The sequence below is a fragment of the Trachypithecus francoisi genome, unplaced genomic scaffold, assembly GCF_009764315.1.
Source record: "Trachypithecus francoisi isolate TF-2019V2 unplaced genomic scaffold, Tfra_2.0 Lachesis_group15, whole genome shotgun sequence".
NCBI lineage: Eukaryota > Metazoa > Chordata > Mammalia > Primates > Cercopithecidae > Trachypithecus > Trachypithecus francoisi.
This window is the reverse complement of record NW_022681460.1, coordinates 72,400,665-72,423,331: the sequence shown is the minus strand read 5'-3', so window position 1 is coordinate 72,423,331 and position 22,667 is coordinate 72,400,665. Positions and strand designations below refer to the sequence as shown.

The following is a 22,667-nucleotide window of genomic DNA, read 5'->3' as shown; positions in this document are numbered from 1 at the left end:
CTTTTTCATCTTCTTAATGGAAATATCTAAACATTACATTGAGGTTTATTTTTAGGAAAGAATAACAGAGAAGAGAGCTTGGATCTGAAAAGAAAAATGCCACACACTGGTGTTGCTTCTTTCTAGAGGCTGTGAACTGCCTGACAAACTTGCTAAAGCAAAAAAGGGCGTAATAGTTCTCCACAGAGGAAGAATTTTAAAAAGCAGTAGCAACAATCAGGTAACAACGGACCAATCAGGTCCTCCTAAAATTTAGTATTTGCAGTTGAAACTGGGATAAATAATTACTTTCTAAGGAATGTAGAGAGAGCCAGCAATCCCTATTCATTCAGCTCGCATTTACTGAGCCAAGAGCTCTGCTAGGCTTGAGATATAAAAATGAATACAACACAGCTGCTTTACTTCCAGCTAAAAGAATACACCTAAATAAAGAGCTACAGGGCCATGTGTTAAGTGCTATAATAGAGGTGTACACAAAGGGCTGGGGGCCAAAGGAAGAAGCCATAAATTCTTCCTGGGAAATCAAGCGAGGGGAGATGTGAAAGAAGGTATCTCAGAGATGTTTCCTTGTGATAAACTCAAGACTTTTTCTTTAGTGTGTACTATAAAGGTGGTAATTTTAAGACTTATCAACTATTGCAATGCCAGGCACTAATCTTGGTCTACTAGCCAGTTTCTGTTTGACACACACTTCCAGTTACAATATCCCAGGAATATAAATATTTTAAAATAAATATATTATTGTAATATTCCCATGCAATGCACACAATCCAGAATGGCATGAATCACTGGCTTGAGTGGAACATAGCTTCCAAGTTCAAAGATGTTTTAAAATATAACGAATGAAAGATGAATTTTAGAGAGTTTCCATATAATATCAATAATGCTTACTGTATCACTTTTCTTTTCTCTCAAGGCAAAAATAAAAGAATCACCTGATTGTATCATGGTTAATATTTGTTTTTCTCTACTTCTGTGTTTAAAAAAAGAGGGAGGGTAGAGAATCAACTTCTACTTAACATTATTTATTATGCAGACCATATTCCTACTTATAACATAGTTGTGACAAAACCTCCATTGTTCATTACACACTAGCCCCAAACTTGAGTAATTCTAATGTAAGCATGAGAAACTCCCGTCTCCTTTGGGGTGAATTTCCCAATTCCTCTGTGTTAAATTGAGGTCTAATTTTCCCTGTGCCTGGTTTTCACAAGAAGGTCCCTTCCACCCCATGTGCTCCTTTTCAGCTGTCAATAAACAGAGGCAGTGAATTCCCCACGGCTTCACAAAGCTAGTTAGGCAGAGCCATTCATTCCTTCAGGAAAACAGGGCATTGATTTCAGCGAGTTCCCAGGGAGCAGCTGCAACAAAGAGATCAAAGGCCCACCTCTCTTTCCCTCCATTGCTTTCATTAGGCCCAGCCCAGACAAACAGCGACAGGTTTCCTTGAGACAAGGAGAGGGCCCAGCAGACCACCTCATGGTTCAATTCAAATTCATCCGTTTCCTACATTCCAGTGACAGTCCAGAATGCTAACCATGACAAACCAGCACAATCACCCAGCATAATATACTGCTCGCTAGTTCATCCAAGGTCAGAGGGAGAAAACAAGCACGGGGGGAAGTCCTCTGCTTCTAGGGCCTGCTGAGCTTCAATGGCCCCCTGACATTCCATAAATAAACTTCTCCCTCTCACTCTCCCTTTCTTCCTCCATCCTACAACCCTACAAGCGACGATCTCACTGAACAATCTGCAACTTCTTTCATGTCACCATATCCAAACTATATGGAAACTTTATTCTCAGTTGAATAGTTCGTTTTAATAGTCAGAGGAAGCTGGCTATACATGCAGCCTCTATTAGTTCACTGCTGTGCTAAAAGCCAGTCTGCTACACCCAGTAAGCTACTACAACGTGATGAATTCAGAGCTGCAGTTTCTAGGATTACCCAAGGGGTGATCTCCAGGGAAGGCAACACAACTTAAAGATGGAGTTAGTTTGCATAAATTCTGTTTGTACAACAAAAGTGTGAACAGACATATAATAGTTTTTTTTTTTTTTAATTGGATCCAGGTAATCACCCAAACTGGTTAATCCAAGCTCCTGTGTATAAATGAGTTGTGTGTTTGTTGGGGTGAGAATGGTTAGTCAAGGAGAGAGGGACAGCAAGAGGGACTATGAAAGAAAATGAATTATTCTGACTGGTTTACCTACACGGAACAAATACAATTAAGAGGTTTCAAAATTCACCGTTGAATTCTGAATTGCTTATTTCTTTTTTTTTTTTTTTTTTTTTTTTTTTGAGACGGAGTCTCGCTCTGTCACCCAGGCTGGAGTGCAGTGGCCGGATCTCAGCTCACTGCAAGCTCCGCCTCCCGGGTTCACGCCATTCTCCTGCCTCAGCCTCCCGAGTAGCTGGGACTACAGGTGCCGCCACCTCGCCCGGCTAGTTTTTTGTATTTTTAGTAGAGACGGGGTTTCACCGTGTTAGCCAGGATGGTCTCGATCTCCTGACCTTGTGATCCGCCCGTCTCAGCCTCCCAAAGTGCTGGGATTACAGGCTTGAGCCACCGCGCCCGGCCCCCTGAATTGCTTATTTCACACCTTCATGGAAGTCTATGACAGAATGCTTTTATTTCATTGTGCTCCATTCCATTTGTCACTAATCCTGAGTACACATGGGAATCGATGGGTTAAGTTTCAAAATTGTGAAACCAAAAAGAAAATAAACAATATTGGTATGAAAGGTATGAACCCACTGGGTGAGGCAGAACAAAACCTTCCCACGTGCCTACAGGCGTCAGTACTGACCTCGGTAGTGGGGTGGAGGGGCGGTCACCAGTGACCTCCAGGGCCATCTATTCACCAATTACTCACCTTAAACTGTCAAAGATGCTATTTTGTATAGAGAGCTGAACAGCCCTCAAGGAGAAAAGACATTCCTTATATTCAAATTAGGACAGAAATGGACTTTGCATATACAGAACTCTCAATTGCACAGGAAAGGTAGCTTTGACAAAAATGGTGTGACAATTAATTAGGAACCTTAAAGCTAACTCTGGCAATGACTTGCTTTGGGCCTAGGGGACACATTTAACCCCTCTGTCTTCCCACTCTTCCAAAATGATGACAGAAATATCTGTGAAGAATTCCTTGAGGCAGTCCAATGAAATAACATTCCTCAAAAACTATGTATCTCGTCAAAGAAACCGGCTTATGAGTAGAACTTCCTTCTATAATGATCAGTCTGTAACTCAGTAGAGATTCTCTGGAAACTCGCTACATTTCTATAAATCAAATTGCTTTTTTTAAAGCACTCAAGAAAAATACTACTGAAAGAAAGTCTATGGCAAATGACCAAAACCACTTATCAATCTATTTATGTATCTTTCAAAAGCATTTACAAAACACTGAGAAACATTATCCACTGGATCTCCGCCTCAACCACCTGAGAGAGATGGTTTTATTAATCTATTTTTGAATGAGGAGATAATAGGCTCAAGAGAGGTAAACTGACTTGCCAAGGTCATGGAACTAATAATCAGCAGTTAAAACTTTAAATTCAAGTATTCTATCTTTGAGTCTCATGCTGTTTCCATTATACCAGCTACCATGTACTGGGGATATAATTATTCACTGAAGTTCTCTCACCAAGGCTATATTAAATAAGTCATCCTAGTTTTTGAGGCCAATGCATTGTACCACTTCCATTCAATGAGGTAGTTGCTTAAGAGTATGGACTCCGGAGTCAGATCTGTATTTAAATTTTAGTGTCACTTTGCAATAAGTTCATAAATTAAACAATTAACAATATATTTGGAACCTTAGTTTCCCTATTTGTAAAAGAGGAATAATAACCTCACAGGGTTTGTGGAGGATCAAATTAGATAACTTATATAAAGCTCCTAAAACAGTGTTGACATACAACAAAAGTTCAATAATTATAGCTATTATCAATGCTGAAAATCAAAACAGTGTAAAGCTTGTTAAAAGGAAAAATTTCTTTTAAAGAAAAAGACATAAAATTTAACATCCAGTCTAGATTGCATGATTCCTTGCATTAAAAGTTTAGCTTTCAAATCTAGGATTTTATGGGGGGCAACTAATGAACCAAGATCAAACTATTATAAAAGAGAAAGAAACTACTATACAAAACAGAAACACTAATTGAAGTGTCGTTTTAAAAGGCTAATTGAGGCAAATCCTTGCTACTATAAAGCAGCAGTGTGGTTTTTCTGCACCATTCAGCTTTACTTCTTGCCACTTAGCCATTTCAAGTAGAAATGTATTGGTAACAGGAAGATATTCACAGACTATTACCACTTGAAGAGAAAAATACACACAGGGATATTTGTTGTCTGTAGATAGTGCTTTCATGTTTTTAAAGAACTAACACATATCTTACTTCATTGACCCTCACATTACTAAGGGAAAACAGATTAATTTTCTAGCACAAGAGAAGACTGCCAGTGGTAAACAGCAAACCTTATGTTTTATTCCTTGTCTCATTTTTCATGACATCCTATTACTGGGTGGTGGCATAGAGATGTCACAGTACAGGGTGTACAGAATACTGTGGGAAGACAGAGGCCACTAAGACTGGGAGAACCAGAAAAGGTTTTGCAGAGAAGGTGACATTTATCCAACCTTTTATCTACTACAGACGTACTTCTGGAATATTCCTGGTCACCCTTGAGCCTGAGATTTCTTTTTGTTTGTTTGTTTTGGTGAATTCTGAATATCTCATTCAGTGATTTAGTTCTCCTTATACTGCTTTTTGTTCATTTGAAAACTTACATGGATGCCCTCACCCCCTTTTAAAAATTTCATCCAAGGCCTTGATATTAAAGAGGCCGGGAGCTGAAGCCACTATTGTTTGACTTAATAATATTAATACGTAAGGCACCTTCTAATTCTACAGTTCTGTGACTTTTAAAATGACTGCTTGTTCTGTAATAAGTAGTAGGTATATTGCATTCTGTAAGTAGGTTTATTGCATTACCTACTATACAATACATCACTTGAAATGTGCAATTTACTCCCTGTTAATATTTTAGAATATTTTCTTTATTACCATTTATATCAGAAACAGTTTAAAAGAACTCTTATGAACATCTAAAGGACTATGTCTAGCTAAAGAAACTCAGCCCAGAGTTAGTGAAGTATGACAACTGTTTCTGTCCTAAGAGCCGAGTTCCTTTATGTAGGTAACCACCCCTAATTCTATCTTCTCTCACAACATGAAAGAAACACATTTTTTAAATGAAAGACATTCAGATGTTTGAAGATGATTATGACAATCCCTGATGAGTTATTAATTTGAGATCATTCTTCTTTTCGAACATAGGCATGTAGTGCTACAAATTTCTCTCTGAGCTTTGCTGTAAGTTGCATCTTAGTCACTTGAAAATTTGGTTTCATTTTCATTCAGTTCAAAATATTTTCTATTTCCTTTTTGATTTTTTTAAAAAATAGGCTACTTTTTAGAGAAGTTTATGTTCACAGCAAAATTGAGCCTGTTACAGGAATTTCGCATATACTCCCTTCCCTCCCAACACACTTAGCCTCCTCCATTATCGACATCCCCCACTAGAGTGGTACATTTGTTACAACTGATAAACCTCCATTGACACATCATTATCACCCAGAATCCATGGTTTAGAGGTCACTCTTGGTATTGTATATTCTATGGGTTTGAAAAAATTTGTGACAGTTCTCCATCATTATAACATCATACAGAGAAGTTTTGCTGATCTTTTTCCTGTCTAATTTTGCATTTTCTAAAATGTCATATAGTTGAAATTATATAGTATGCAGCCTTTTGAGACTGGCTTCTTTTACTTTAGTAATATACATTTAATTTTCTTCCATGCCTTTTCGTGGCTTGATAGCTCATTTCTTTTTCTTTTTTCTTTTTCTTTCAGTGACAGAATCTGGCTCAGTCACCCAGGCTGGGGTGCAGTGGGGCAATCTCGGCTCACTGCAACCTCCACCTCGCAGGTTCAAGCAATTCTCCACCTCAGCCTCCCGAGTAGCTGGAACTACAGGTATAGTCTGTATACCTGAGATTACAGGTGCCCACCGCCATGCCAGGCTAATTTTTGTCTTTTTAGTAGAGACACAGTTTCACCATGTTGGTTGGCCAGGCTGATCTCGAACTCCCAACTTTCAGTGATCCACCTGTCTCGGCCTCCCAATGTGCTGGGGTTACAGGCGTGAGCCACTGCACCCAGCCAGCTCATTTCTTTATGGTGCTGATTGATTTCGTTTGTGTCACACTTGTTGGCTGGTAGAGTTCACCAGTACAACCATCTGGGTGTGCTGTCTAGAAGGTGTTTTAGTTTATGTGTGTATTTCAAGGAACTAGTCTATTTTATCTAATTTATCAAATATGTGGGTGAGAGCTTATTTATATTCTTCTCTTATTAATCCTGTATTTTATCCATGGGATTAGCAGAATAACACCTCTTTCATTCCTAATATTGGTAATTGGTGTACTCTTTTTTTCTTTGGTTGCCTGGCTAGAGATTTATCATTTTACTGATCATTTCAAAGAACCAGCTTTTTATTTTGTTGATTTTCTCCATTGTTTTCCTGTTTTCAACTTTGTTGATTTCTGCTCTAATTTTCAGTATTTACCTTCTTCTGCTCACTGCAGGTTTAATTTGTTCTTCTTTTTCTAGTTTCCAAAGGTGGAAACTGAGGTTATTGATTTTAGGTTCTTTTTCTTTTCTAATAAATCATTTAATGCTGCAAATTCTGAAGTACTGTTTTAGCTGTATCCCACACGCTTTCATAAACTGTATTTTCATTTGCAGTTAACTTAAAATATTTAAACATTTTTTCTTGAGATTTTTCTTTGATCCATGGGTTATTTGGAAGTATACTGTTTAATTTCCAAATATTTGGAAAATTTCCAGCACTTTTTCCGGTATTAACTTCTAGTTTAGTTCTGTAGTCTGAGAAGGTATTTTGTATGGTTTCTATTCTTTTAAATTTGTTAGGATGTTTTTAATGTCTCAGGATGTGTCCTTGGGTTATTTGGAAGTATGATGTTCAGGTACAAGATATTTTTCCAGATTCCTTTCTAATTAAATTCCATTATGGTCAGTCAACACTCTTTGTATGATTTAAATCCTTTAAAATTAATTGACTTATTTTCCCACCCAGAACATGGTCTATCTTGATAAGTGTTCTGGCTATGCTTGGAAAAAATGTGCAGTTTGCTGTTGAGTAGTGTTCTATAAATGCCAATTAAGTCAATGTGGTTGATAGTGTTGTTCAAGCCTTCTATAGCCTTATTGGTTTTCCAACGACTTGCTCTATTATCTGTTGAAGGAAGGGTGCTGAAATCTGACCATAATTGTGAATTTGTCTATTTCTTCTCATGTATACTGAAATTATTTTACTAGGTGCATAAACATTTAAGATCATTTCTTCATGATGAATTCACCACTTTATCATTATGAAATAACCCTATTTATCCCAGTAATATTTTTTGTTATAATTTCTACTTTGTCTAATATGAATATAGTCACTGCAGTTTTAAAAAATTAGTACTCAAAATGATATTTTTTTCATCCTTTAGCTTATAATCTATTTGTGTCTTTACATATGAAGTGCATTTTTCTGTAGGCAGCATAGAGTTAGTTCTCAGGGGGTTTTATATGTATTAAATCTGACTGTGAACAATCAATTGAGATAACTCACTACCTTTGGACCGGCCAATGTGTGTATTAAATCTGACATTCTTTGCCTTTTAATTATGATAGTTAGACCATTTATGCTTACTTAATGTGCTTACTGATGTGATTAGGCTGAAATGCACCATCTTGTTATTTGTTGTCTAATGGTCTCAATTATTCTTTGTTCCTTTTCTTTCTTCTTTTGAATTGATTATCTTTCTCTAATTTTATCTTCTTTGGCTTATAACTATGTTTTGATATCTTAGTGGTTGCTGTAGAGTTTATAGTTATATCTTTAACTTACCATGGTGTACTTTCAAGGGATATTATACCAGTTCATGCAGAGTACAAAAACTTTATCTTTTTCCTCGCCTGACCTTTGTGCAATTATTGTTGTACCTTTTGCTTTTATATGTTATACACCCCATTTGCTACTATTTTTGTGTAAACCATCTTTTTAAAAATAATAATAATCATCATATGTATTTACCTCGGTGGTTGCCATTTCTGGTGCTCTTTACTGCTATCTGGCATTACTTTCCTTCTTTATTAAATCAATTGATAATAAATGTGAGAGTTTTAAAAAAAAAGATTTCCTTTAGTATTTCTTACACTGTGGGTCTACTGGTGATTAATTCTTTCAGCTTTAGTACATCTGAAAAAGTCTTTATTTCACCTGTTATTTTCCTACCAAAGAAAGTGCTTGCATGTTTCACCTTTTTTGAAATATATTGTCACAACTATAGATTTCTAGATTAACAGTTTTAGCTTTCAGTACTTGGAAGATGTTTTTCCACTGTTTTCTGGATTACATTCCTTCTGACAGGAAGCCTTCTGTCATGTTTGCTCCTCTGAATGTATAGGCTTTTTTCTCTGCTTTAAAATCTGTCTTTACTACTGGTTTTAAACTATCTGATTACAGTGTCCCTTGGTGTAGTTTTCTTCATGTTTTTGTGTTTGCTTGATATTTATTTAACTTAGATTTGTGGATTTATTGTTTTCATCAAATTTGGCAAGTCTTCAGTCATTATATCTTTATTTTCTGTCCTCTCCCTCCTTTGGGGACTCCAGTTACACATATTTGGTCATTTCAAGTTGTCCCACAGCTCACTGATGTGCTATTGTTTTTCTAGTTTTTTTTTTTTTTTTCATTCAGTATCTCATTTTGTATAATTTTAATTGCTATCCAGTGTATTTTAGGATTTTAATCCTATCCAGTGTATTTTTCACCTCAGGTGTTATCTCTAGAAGTCTAGAAGTTCAATTTAGGTCTTTTTATAGCTTCCATCTTTTCTTAACAACCGTATGCTTTCCACTACCATCTTGAGTATATGGAACATAGTAACAATAACTATTTGAATATTCTTATTAAACCTATTTAATTTATTTTAGTATCTCCACTTATTAGATGTGTGTCAATTCTAGGTCTATTTCTATTGAGTTTTCTCTTCACTATTGAATTTTCCTGGTTCTCTGCATGTCGGTAAATTCTGATTGAATGCTACACATTGCATACTTTATTAATGGGTGCTGGATATTTTGTATTTCCTTAAATATCCTTGAGCTTTGTTCTGGGATACAGTTAAGCTACTTGAAACAATTTGATCCTTCAAACCAAGTGTCTGCAAACTAGGCCCACAGGCCAAATCTGGCCCACTGCCTATTTCTATAAATAAAATTTTATTGGAATACATTCTGATACATGTAAATACATTTGCTTACAAATTGTTTATGGCTGTTTTAACAGCAGAAGGGCAGAAGTGAGTAGTTACAACAGAGACCACATGGCCCACATATCCTAAAATATTTTCCATCTGGCCCTTTACAAAACAGTTTTATGACCTGTCTTGAACGGCTTACTTTTAAGATTTTTTAGGCAGGATCAGATTAGACTAGTCTAGGGCTAATTTTGCCTCATGGCGGAAGCATTAGTCTTCTGAGTACTACATCTAATCCCACTTATATACAAGGTTTTTCCACTCTGAATGGTGGGAGGGTGGGAAGGGGCACACTCTTCCCTGCCCTACATGAGCTACTTTTTTCTTCCCAGTGGCTCTTTCCTCATCCATGGGTAGTTCTCTTATGCATATGCACTAATCAGCACTCGGCCGAAGCCTACAGGAGAGTCTTCTGAAGATCTCTGGAGCTCACTCTCTGTGTAACCAACTCTCTCTTCTCTGGTACTCTGTCCTTCAAATTCTAGCTGCCTCAGCCTCCCAGAATTCCTAACTCTATCATCTCAACCTAGGATAAGCTGTGTTTGGTTCTGCTTTCCTGCATTGCAGCCTGCGGCAAATCATTTGTTTTTTCCTTCTCTCAGGGTTCACTGTCTTGTGCCACTTGTCCAATGTCAGAATGCCTTTGTTTCATATATTTTATGGGCTTTTTGTGTGTGTCTGTTTGTTAGGCTATTTTAGGCGACAGAATAACTCCAGTTCCTGTTATTGCAAGATGGCTGGAAGCAGAAGTCCTCTCAGTACAAAGTTCCAATCCTTTATATTTGCCTTAGTGCTTTATAGTTACAATAAACTGTCCCAGCTCAAGCCATTTACCCAATTCTATGGTCAGTCAGCAACTAGAGAAGGGTGTAATAAGCAAAGTCAGTAACTAGTATAGCATCCCTTTACCCCAATCCCACTTTCCTATCTTTGTGGGATGTATATTGTGGGATATATATCACGAACTATATATTACAGTAAAACTTCGTTTTTAAGATTTATCTTTTTCATTGAACCAGTATTTATTGAGTGGTTGTTTTTCCTAGCATTGTTCTAGGTGCTGGGGATTCACCACTGTGAACAAAACACGCAAAAATTCCTACCCTTGTGAAAGATACCTATGAATTAAGCTTATCTTTGAATTAATTGTTTTTAGTAGCTTAACTGTATCCCATAACAAAGCTCAAGTAAAGTATGTATCAGATGGTGATTAAAAAAATAAAAGTAATGAAGAGACAGGAAGTCCTAAGAGATTTCGCAGGGAAAACAGTGTCAATTTAAAACAGGCTGGTCGGGGAAAAAGGCATGGGTGAGAAGATGACAATTTAGTGAAGATCTGAAGGAGGTAAGGATGTAAGTCATGTGGCTATTTCTGGGTACAATAACTGCAAAACTGACGCAGAAACAAGAAAACTGGTATGGCTAAAGCAGTCAGTGAAGGGAAGCGGTAAAAGATTAGGCCAAAGGTAATGGGACCCATAGCACACAGGAGCTGATAAGCCTCTGTAAGTGAGACGGGAGGGACTGGAGACACTGGAGCAGGAAAGTAACATGATCAGACTTACAGTTTTAAATCATTTATCAGGCTGTTGTGTGGAGAGTGAATTCTAGGGGAGAAAGTATGAAACCAAGGAGACCAGTTAGAAGGCTACTGTTATAAAGAGATGATGAAAGTGTGCACCAGTGCAGTAGCAGAAGAGGTGGGGAGAAGTGGCCACCTTCTGGATTTATGGAAGGCGGGACTGACAGTATCTCCTGACAGCTGGCTGTGTAGAGGGTGAGACAGACGAAATGAGGATGCTGCAAAGGCACCTGGCCTGTGTAACTGGAAGAAAATTCTTCCTCATCTAGGTAAATGGCTACTTAGGATGAAGGAAGTTTGGTTGGGAATAGAGAAGAACTGAGGAGCTCAGGTGCAGACACATTAGGTTTGATATGCCTATCAGACATCCAGCAATTGGATATTTGAATCTGAGTTTAGAGAAGAAGTCCACACTGGAGACAATTTGGTAGCTGCCAGCATATATGTATTCAAAGCCATGAAAATGAATGGGAACAGCTAGGGAGTGAGAATCGACAGAGGACAAGTACAGAGACTGTGCCCTGGGACAGCCAATGTTTGGAGGTCAGGACAATGAGGAAGTATCTGCAAGAAAGATAAGAGTAGTCACATGCAATAGGAAAGCAGTTGGGAAAGTGTGGAGACTCAGAAGACAAGGGAAGAACATACTTCACAGAGCAGCATGATCAATGGGGTCAGTGCTTCTGACAGGTCAAGGAAGATAAGGACTGAGAATTAATGGTTGGGTTTGCAATATGAAGGTCGTTGGTGACACTTGAGAACTTTGGTGGAATGCCCAGAAAGAACTGAGAAATTATGTAAAAGGAAGCAGGGACATTAAATGGAGCAGTAATTAGAGAGGAATGGGAGTTAAATTTTTTTTTAAGTAAAGCAAGGAGGTGGGAATGCATGATGCAGGAGAGAGAAGGGACAACTACTGTAGTTACATCCTTGAGCAGGTGAGAGGAGATGGGACTAAGAATATAAGTGCAAGGGTAAGCTTTAAATTGACCATGGCTGGGTATCTTTCTCCAACTATGTTCAGTTGCACTGCTGCATGCATGGAATCAGCAGACCAAAGCACTGGGATATAGATGGCTAAGTACAATGAAGCAAAGGGGAGGGACAGAGAAGATGAGTGGATGAGTGATTTTAATGAGAGGGTAGGCTATTGACATTGAATAAGGGAGGATGTGAGACATGAAGGAAGTGTGTTGCAGTGTAAAAGTTGTATGTCTAAGTGGAGTTAAAAATGTGTTTGAGTGGGAAGACAGATGGAGAATGGGGTGCTGGGACTCAAGATCATGGAGTGAGAGCAGTTCTTATTAATGACTCGGCCCACAGTATGACTATGGGTGGAAGTTGCTAATGTAGTTTGGAAGACAAGATCATTGAAGGAGAGGAAATCAAGAAACTGAGAAGCCAGGATGTTAGGACTCTACAAAGCCTGAAAATCACCAAGAATTAGGACACATTAGTCTTACAGGGAAGGACAGATCCTGAATCTTCAAGGAATAATGAATAATGATGTATTTTAATTTCCAGATTTAAAATTTTTATGTTGTCTTATAACTATATTTATAATAATGATTTAGGCCTTACTCCAAGTCAGCTGTTTTAAGCTAATCCAACTGTCCTTTTATGGTCCAACTTGCATTCTGCCCAAATGTCCTTTTCTTTCATTATCATTCTGAAAAATGTACAATTAATTCTGTCATTTAAATCAGTTTTCTAAATTCTAAAGCAAAATTTCTCAAACTTTTCCATGGAGCACCAGTTCGATGGTATATTTGGTGAGGTAGGGGTTGTATGGTGAAATATGTTTGAGAAACACCACAGACCAAAGGCCATCGATAATCACTTGTTGGAAATAAACAAATCTAATTTGATTTTAACTCAGCTTTTTCCACAAATTTAAATGACCATAGGCTCATTTTCCATATAATATCAGTTAACATCCTAAGGAATGAGTATACCAAGGTAGGTTCTATCGGGAAGGCTGTATTAGAGGTGTGTGTCTTCTTGGTAACTTCCAAAGAGGTGAAACAGAACCTGCTAGAACAAGATTCAAGATACAGACTTAGAATCTGTCAGAGAATGCAAATCCTTGTTAAGTTACTTTGTAACAACATTCTTCTCGCCTGCTAACATGATGAAAAACAAAACCATCTCAGAAAATAAATTCTCAAAGATGTATTTAAAATTGGTTTAGTATATTTCAATTTTCCTCCACAAAAATGACACTTCATAGACTATTTAAAAACAAAGATACATAAATATGTTTTAGAGGAAGACTAATGCCCAACAGGATGTCTGCATCTGTATACAACCTCAGTTCTGCCCTTTGCTCCCACTAACCGTAACTCTGATAAGAAGTCACTATAAGGAAACAAATGCCTCAGGCCAAGACATGTACTTCAGAAATCACTATCAAAATAACTATCATCTAAGAGGACCAGAAAAAGTGAGACAGACTTTAAAATAATGTAAGAACCAAATAACAAAAAAGTTTTGCTCCAATTTTTGCTCTAGAGCTCTAAAAAACCATTATCAAGTTATTAGAGAAGAGAAGGTATTGGGGGAAGAGGATAAAAAAAATTGAAATACCAGCTTACAAAAGTCAATCACGATGTTTATGAATCAGGCAGGAACAATCTGAAAACAAAAATAAAAATTAATAGTTTTATAAAATATTTGCACATACATTTGTTAACTATAATTTTGAGATCATTGTGTGTTCATATGCAGTTTTAAAAGAGCTTTTACTCAGTTTCCTACAATAGTAACATTTCACAAAACAACAGTACAATATTACAACCAGCATGTTTATATTAATACCATTTACTAGTCTATTGCAATTTCCCATTTAATTGTATTAGTGTGTGTGTGTTTTATACAGTTTGAGCACGTGTGTAGGCTCACATATCTACCACTAGTCAAAATATTGAACAGTTCCATCACAAGGATCCACCATGTTGCCCTTTGACAAACACATACCACCTCCTTTGCCACAATCCCTTTCTGCCCCTGACCCATTGCACATCTATTTTTAACACTAAAATAATAACAGCCATTTACAAAAAGTATTACATTCCTTGTCCATAGTTGAATGTCATCTACTACTACCACCACTACTACTACTACTACTACTTCTTCCTAGTTATATGTCAAATCTTGAATGAATACTTTTAGTTTTCTGCATTAAAGTTTTAGTTTAAGGAATAAATTCTCCAGAGAGAAGTCTTTCTCATTGTTAGCACGGCATAGATCACTCATTTCAAAAATCAAAATGCAAAAAGTAAGGGAGCCAGAAGTGGTGTCTGCACTCACAGATTCTGTATTTTCAATATATTACTAACAAGAAACTCTGAGTGCTTACTATGAGCCAAGCTACATATTATATATGTATGTATGTGTGTGTGTGTATATATATACACATACATACATATACATACATATATTCCATATACCAAGCCTTTGATGTATGCACATTGACCCTGTTTGGCCCAGGAGAAAACTGAGGCACCAAGAGGTTTACAAGTTGCCTAAAGTCAAATAACTAGCAAGTGGCAAATCCTGGAACCTGGGACCGGACTCTGGGCACCCAGACTCTACCATCTGTCAAGGAAACCATGATAAAGTCAAGATGTTTTGGTGTCACCATTCATTGCTATGACAAATAAATCATCCAATTATTGGTAAGCTTCACTTTAACATACCGAAATTCAACAACGAAAATGTCCCAAACAATGATGTGTAAAATGGAAGAGGTATTTTATTCAAATACAAAATGATAGGAAATTGCCAAAAACAAAGGTTGGGACATGCAGAAAAGATTTTATATTATGGCAACAAACTGTTCACCAGCCCTGAACAGATAGTCTTAACATACGCTGGGGATTGTCAGGCAGCAGTTTATACATAGCCAAGATTACTCTTGAAAAAGACATATTCAATTGAGCAGAGATGATGATGGGAGAACTGAAATTTTTGAACAGATAAAAGCTTCAAAATTAGGCTCTTCAGCCAATAGAGACATCTAAAACTCCAAAGATAATGTTCAGGTTATAGTAATTTAACAGACACCTATTGTGACAAACTTTCTGTAGGTTTATTAGCTTAATAATATAGCATTATTACTAAGGACTAGTAGATATTCTCTTCTGTGAAACTACACAGCACATTTATGCATAGCTGTGACAGTTTTGCCTATCATTCAACAGTACTTAAAAGGCGCCTACTCAATAAGCCATTGATATGCTGCACCAAATACCCTGGTGAGGCTTTCTCTACAGTGCTAATTTTACAGATGTCTCCTGGATGATCTAAGTTCAAGAGGCAGCCGGGGAGGAGAATGCATTATTAGCATGGTTTGGTGTGCATATAACTGAGTTATACATAGGAACTAGGGAAATGGAGCTCTGTAGTTCATCTTCCACATGAAGATACATGCTATTAGTCTTGACTTTCTGGGAGGGAAGTTAATTCATTACTTCGTTAATACTGAAATATATTAAAAACATTTTCAGTTAAAAGGGTAGCTAAAAAGAAAAACCTTTAAATTAAAATGCTTACATTTTATGAGATTTCTAGAAATCACTATTAATTGGTTTTAACTAGCTTTATAATCTCCCCCAGTTACTTAAGGCTTTTATTTATTTATTTTTTGAGACAGGGTCTCTGTCACGCAGACTGAAGTGTGGTGACGTGATCAAGGCTCACTGCAACCTTGATCTCCGGGGCTTAATTGATCCTCACACCTCAGCCTCCCAAGTAGCTGGGAATATAGGCATGTGCCACCACACTCGGCTAATTTTTTTTTGGTAGAGGCAAGGTCTCACTATATTGCCCAGGCTAGTCTTGAACTCCTGGGCCCAAGCGATCCTCCCACCTTGACCTCCCAAAGTAAAAACTCATATTTTCTTAAAAGTGGGTAAGCAAAGGAGCAGCGTGAAGGAAACCCTCTCCTCCTTTTCAGACATCACCGTACATGATGCCTGTTTGCCCTTCTTTACCAAGAAGCCAGCTGTCTGTGGCTAGGCCAGCGTGACAGACTCAGGGTACATTGGATACAGCTCTCTTTTCAATGTCTCCTAAAGTTAAGACTTCTATAAGCATTATTATTTCAAGAAAACACTGTGTCCTGTTCTTCTTGAGTAAATACAAGGCAGATGGTAACCTTAATTTTCTCTGAAAACTCTATGTCTAAAACATGGGAAAAAATAGATATCAAGGTTCTAAGAATGAGGAAAAATCAGAATTCCTCCATGAGCTACATTTATCTCCAATTCTTTTCCCAGGGAGACACGTACACAAAGCACCCTTTAAGTTTAACATGACTTGTTTCTCATATCTTTCTAAAAGCATGTTGTTTATTTAGAATAAGCTTTCTATCTTGTCTGCCAAGCTTTTCCCATACATATAAGATAAAAACTGAGAAACACTTTTCCATTCCCAGTGATGTTTGCCCAGTAAGTCTTGGTAAATAATAATGACTATGCCTAAACTAACATCACTCTTTCTCTGCTGCTAAACACAGTCACCTGGTGGTGTGATGTGCATGGTTCCTCAGTGGTTCATCATTCTAGAACATCCTACAAGATTAACTAAATTTTTCAAGTTTGTCTATCACCTCAGCTATAACATTTATGTTTATGTCACTGTTTTTAAGTTGTTAAATTCTTACAGGATACAGACTATATCTGTATAACTTAGTTTACAAAGAATAGCCATGCACGAACATCCCATAAATGCCCTTGGCAGTGATGACCACAATCACAGCAGAGTTAATGGCAGGTTTGCTCCACTTCTTCAGAGGTTCTGAAGGAGGAAAGCAAGATCTTCCCTGAAAGGCAAGACCTGGCATCAGGGGCTACTGTGCGCACTTTCCTTTGAATTGCATTTATCTGCCAGGAAGATGATATCCTTTATCATTTTACATGAAAGCATTTGAAAATTCTAAAAACTGACCATGCCTGTCTTGGTCAGTTCAGCCTGCAATAACAAAGTGCCATAGACTGGATGACTGACAAAACATTTATTTCTCACAGTTCTGGAGGGGAGAAGTCTGAGATCATGGTGCCAGCATGGGCAGGTTCTGGTGATGAACCTCCTCCAACTCTCTACTGCTAACTCTCCTATCTTCACAAGGTGGGAAGAAAAGCCAGCTAGTTCTCTGCCCTCTTCTTATAAAGGCACTAATCCCATTCCTGAGGGCTCCACCCTTATGGCCCAATTTCATCCCTAAGGCCCCACCTTCAAATACCATTTCATTAGAATTAGGGTTTCAACTCATGGCTTCTGGGGGGACACACACATTCAGTTCATTGCAATGCCCTTACATAGACATGAAGACAGGTCAGGTATGTTTGAAATAACTCATGATCTGCAAAATCTCACACCAAAAATAACAGGGGGAAAAATTCCGAGTAGACCACTCAAAACCTATGCACATTTGTAATCACAGCGCTAACCAAATAATAATGCATACCTCAGGGATAACTTGGAAAGCCCAGATAGGCAGCTTAGTGTGACTGAGGGTACCCCAGGGGACATTAAAATGCACAGAAACAATAGAGTGGAAAGGCTACTACAGTAGAAATGCACGGAGGATTCAGAGATGAGTTCTCATCGCTGGAGAGTGTGATATGACAGTGAATTGTGTCAATGTGACTTTGCCACAGGTGCCAGGTTAAACATTATTTCCGGCTGTGTCCATGCAGGTATTTCTGGATGAAATCAGCACTTGTGTTGGTGGAGCTGGGAGCATACCACCCTCCCCAATATGGGCTGGCATCATCCAATGCATTGAGGGCCCAAATAGAACAAAAAGGCGGAAGAGGAGGAATGCACCCCCTTTTCTTCCTGCCTGCTTGAGCTGGGACATCAGTCTCCTCCTGTCCTTGGACTGGGATTTACACCCCTGGCTCCTCTGCTTCTCAAGCATTCAGACTCGGACCAGAATCACACCACCAGCTTTCCCAAGTCTCCAGCTTGCAGACAGTTGACTGTGGGATTTCTTAGCCTCCATAATCATCAGGGTCAGTTCTTTGTAATCAGTTTCTCTTTCTGTCTCCATATATGTATCCGTGAGTAAACATACATGCACTCTAACTCTGCCAACTCAGATTCATTTGGGTTCTAGAGACTGCCCAACAATTATGCAACATTTCCCTAATCTTTGGTCATTTCATTTCACACCTTCTCTCCTATCTTTCAATTGCCTTCCCCACTCCTAATACTTACATATAACATCTCTCTGTTAACATCCCTACTTCATGCTTCTGTGAGAAAACAAAAGCTGTTGGATAGGGTATCTCTGCTTTCTATCTCTAAACTCACAAACTTCCCTATATCCACAGGAGGATGCACTCTCCCTAGAACCAGAGGCCAACTCCACCTCTCTATTCAAAATTTCTTCCTCATTATCTTCTCCCTTTCTACTAAAGATACTTGTCGTCGACACACGCGATGCTCTGATAGTCCCAATTTTTTATTTTTTTATTTTTTGAGACAGAGTCTTGCTCTGTTGCCAGGCTGGAGTACAGTGGCGTGATTTCAACTCACTGCAACCTCCACCTACTGGGTTCAAGCGATTCTCTTGCCTCAGCTTCGCAAGTTGGTGGGACTACAGGCGTGTGCCATCACGCCCAGCTAATTTTTGTATTTTTATTAGAGACAGGGTTTCAACATGTTGGCCAGGATGGTCTCGATCTCCTAACCTCGGGATCTGCCCGTCTTGGCCTCCCAAAGTGCTGGGATTACAGGTGTGAGCCACCGCGCCCGGCCAATATTCCTCAATTTTTAAAGAACAAAACCGTCATTCACCTCCAGGTCCCACTTTTTCTCAGACAAACTTCTGAAAAGAACAGAAAACTTAGATAATCCCCATTTCCTTACCTCCCACTCACTTTGCAACCCATTCCCCAGGCTCTTATCTCTACCACTGTATCAAAAGATCCTTATCAAGGTCATCAAAGCAATTCTTATTATCCTCATTTTAAAAACCAGGACACTGAGGCTCAAGAGAGATTACTAGGTTGAGATAGTAAAAACATACCTTGCCTTCAAGATATGCAAGAGCCCAGGGCTGCCCCAAAGCACTCTTTTCAGGATATTAAAGACTTCATCTTCCAGGGACCCAATCCCTCTTTCCTCCCTTATGTCATACCGCTGCATTATATATCAGACACACTCCTTAGAATATCTCATTGTTTTTCATTATTTTTAATTGAGAAAAAGGACCTTGCTTTGCCTATGAATGTTTTCTGTGTTGACCACTTGGTGTAAATAATTTAATTGTTCCAACCACATGAGAATAGGTGGCTTTAGCCCCTTTGTACAAATAAGAAAGTTGTGGCTGAGAAAGAATAAAACCTTTCCCAACATCAGACAGATAATAAGCATTTCATTATTTCTTAGTTGTTTCCATTAGATGATGACAAGATAGGGGCATCGCTTTGACAGATGTGACATTGTCCCATTATGTCCATGAGGTTGGAAAACCTAGAATTGATGCAAATTTGCTATGAGGAAACACCTCAGAATCTGAATTATATATCATAATGGAACTTTATAATGAGGATTTTAATTTACCATACATCTAAATATTTATAAGTTATAAATTATGCAGACCAACAAAGCTAAACAACCAAGTCCAAAATATATCTTTCCTTGACCAACTTAGCTCATATTTCCTGGAAAACCATGTTTGAATGTGGACTTCTTGGAGCCTGTACCTCTAGAACATGGCACTGGGGGTACATGATACTGAATCTTGCTGATTAGGGCATCTTTCCTCCCTAGTTCTACCATGGAAGCCAAATTGGTGAGCATGAGGTGTGGAACAGAGATATGTGCTCATCCCATAACCTGTCTGGTTTTCTAGGTATTCAGACATTGCACTCGCTCAGTACTGCCCTTAACCCGGGCGAGTGGAGCTCTGCCTTAGGATCTATGCTCCATTCTGGCCTTTCTCTAGCTTCACCATTTCCTTTATTGTGAGGAGTCCAAAGGCCTAAGGGGAAGGTGCCCACCCAGGCCTACATTCCCTCTCCTAGGCTATGCTCCTGGTTTCTAGAACCATGGAATTCCTTGTCCAAAGAGCTTCAAGTCTGCTAACCAGGGACTGCACAGGTTCTTTCCTAGATTTGTGTTTTTAAGGGCAGACTGTGTCCCTGTTACATGCAGCCCCTAGACCCAAGGGGTGGCCAAGGGGTGGCTGTTTGCAGGAGATGTGGACATAGCGGGTAGAGTGATCCCAGAACATTAAGAGGAGGGAAGACAGGCCGGGGCCTAGTAGCCAGTTTGCCCCCCAGTGCCATGTTCTAGAGGTACAGACTCCAAGAAGTCCACATTTAAACATGGTTTTCCAGGAAATATATTTTGGACTTGGTTGGTTAGCTTTGAACTTAGTTGGTCTGCATAATTTACAACTTATATTTAGATGTATGGTAAAAGTGTTTCTATTTATATTCTGACTTGAACTCTAACCCCGTATAGTTAGGAGGGGCATGAGATTAGTTCTAGACTTTAATACCAAGTTGATAACTGAGGGAAAAATCATTGAACATTCTCTTTCTGAACCACAGAGGCTGAGAAAGCCAAGTGTTCCAGAAAGTGTACAATGACAAAGGTGGTACATTCACAGGCTTGAGTCTTCCTGTGTGAAGCAGAGTCTTCTGCAAATCCACAGTGGATGTTTATTGTAAGCAAAAAATAAACTGTTTTTGAATTAAGCCACTGAGGTTTGGGGATGGCTTGTTAGCACAATATAATGTTAACCCATCCTGACTACATAGAAATTGGTACCAGAAGTAGGATATTGTTTTAGCAAAATCCTAAAATACATGACCTTGGTTTAGTGGTCAGCAAGTAGTGAGGAAACTGATCTTAAGGGCCAGAAAGATAGTGATGTGTTTTATACAGTGGCAACATATCTGGTAAAACATTTGCTTCTGTTAGTTCAGGAGGCAGATCTCCTGCCAAATTTACTTGTAGCTGTAAGAGAAGAGGTAAGAAAAAACAATTGAAATATGGTTGGATGAGGTGGCTCACAGCACCTTTGGAGGCCGAGGCAGGTGGATCACTTGAGGTCAGGAGTTAGAGACCAGCCTGGCCAACATGGTGAAACCTCATAAGTACTAAAAATACAAAAATTAGCTGGATGTGGTGGCGTGAGCCTGTAATCCCAGCTACTTGGGAAGCTGAGGCAGAAGAATCGCTTGAACCTGGGAGGTGGAGGTTGCAGTGAGCCGAGATCCTGCCACTGCACTCCAGCCTGGGTGACAGAGTGAGACTCCGTCTCAAACAAACAAACAACAACAACAAACCAGAAAATGGCTGGGTGCGGTGGCTCACACTTGTAATGCCAGCACTTTGGGAGGCCGAGGTGGGAGGATCATGAGGTCAGGAGTTCGAGAACAGCCTGGCCAACACAGTGAAACCCCGTCTATACCAAAAATAGAAAAATTAGCTGGGTGTGGTGGCGGGCACCTGTAATCCCAGCTACTCAGGAGGCTGGGGCAGGAGAATTGCTAGGACCCAGGAGGCAGAGTTTGCAGTGAGCCAAGATCACGCCACTGCACTCTAGCCTGGGTGACAGAGCCAGACTCTGTCTCAAAAAACAAACAAACAAACAAACACACACACACACACACAATGGAAATGTGTATTGGTTATTATTGGCTTCATTTGACAAAGTATTTCAAGAAAGAGCTGAGCTTGGAAAAGAACTATCCGGTTTCCAGGAAGTGAAAGGGAATGAGGAGACAGCAGACATTTCAGATTTTGCAACTACAAAACCTAACTTCTTTTCCACCCCTACACTAACAGTTAACAGTAAGGCTTTGAAGATCATAAGCCCAGGAAAACTTTTTTTTAAACTAATTTGTCTCAGTTCAAGGATAGATAATATATCCATTAAATCTTTTCATGTGGATAAAATGACTGAGAGAATAGATCAGATTAAAAGTAAAGCTTTCCAATAGAAGCCAGCCAGTCCTAAGATAACTTCCTTTAGGACCAGAAAGACAGCTATGGGAGTGAGAATGCAAGTCAGTGTAGCAAATCTGAGAGCCAGGACTCATACATGACAAAAGAAAATTCTAGGGCTGTGTTTACTAGCACACAGAATTGATTGGAGACAAACAGATAAGAAACCTTCCAAATTTTGTAGAGCACTGTGCTGCCAAAAGAATAAGCCTATCAGCTGAAGTCTTAAAATGATCCTTTGGTCCCCAACACTCTATATGCAAGAAGTGGATAGAAAGAGTTGCTCGGTTCCAACTAGGGCAGATTCTCAAATGTCCACTTCATATGTGGCTAAGGAAAAAAAAAAAAAAAGAAAAGAAAAGAACTGCTTAGTGCGCAGGGCCAGTAATTCTGAAAATGATGAACAAGAAGGGCCTAATCAGGGCCTAATCAAGAAGCAATTTACTCCCCAGCCTTCCTGGAATCTGGTGAAGAATTTCAAAATTGTTATGGACCAGGGACTCCCTAAAGTATACTGGTGAAATTTATAACTTACAATGTGGGAAAGACTAGATTTGGATCTGTATTATTTTGATAATCTCAGAAAGGTATCAGAAAAATGAGGAATTTTCCTATATATTGTAAATTTTAAAACCTCACAGTGCATGGGATGTCCACATGTTCCACATCATGTCCTCTGAGAATATGAACATCTTTCCCCTGCTGTTTAAAAG

The 22,667-nt window shown here is 38.7% G+C and overlaps 1 protein-coding gene across 21 annotated transcripts in view; it reads right to left on the bottom strand.

Annotated features, from left to right (window-relative positions):
• PLAGL1 (PLAG1 like zinc finger 1) overlaps nucleotides 1-22,667 on the bottom strand; it is a 119,657-nt gene that overhangs the window by 30,117 nt on the left and 66,873 nt on the right. For 14 of the 21 annotated variants that reach the window (XM_033235180.1, XM_033235174.1, XM_033235181.1 and 11 more), the window contains exon 2: nucleotides 13,578-13,617. The exons of the other annotated variants lie outside the window; for them this stretch is intronic. The gene's annotated coding sequence lies outside the window, so the exon portion shown is untranslated. The remainder of the gene's footprint in view (nucleotides 1-13,577; nucleotides 13,618-22,667) is intronic. 21 annotated transcript variants of the gene reach the window in all.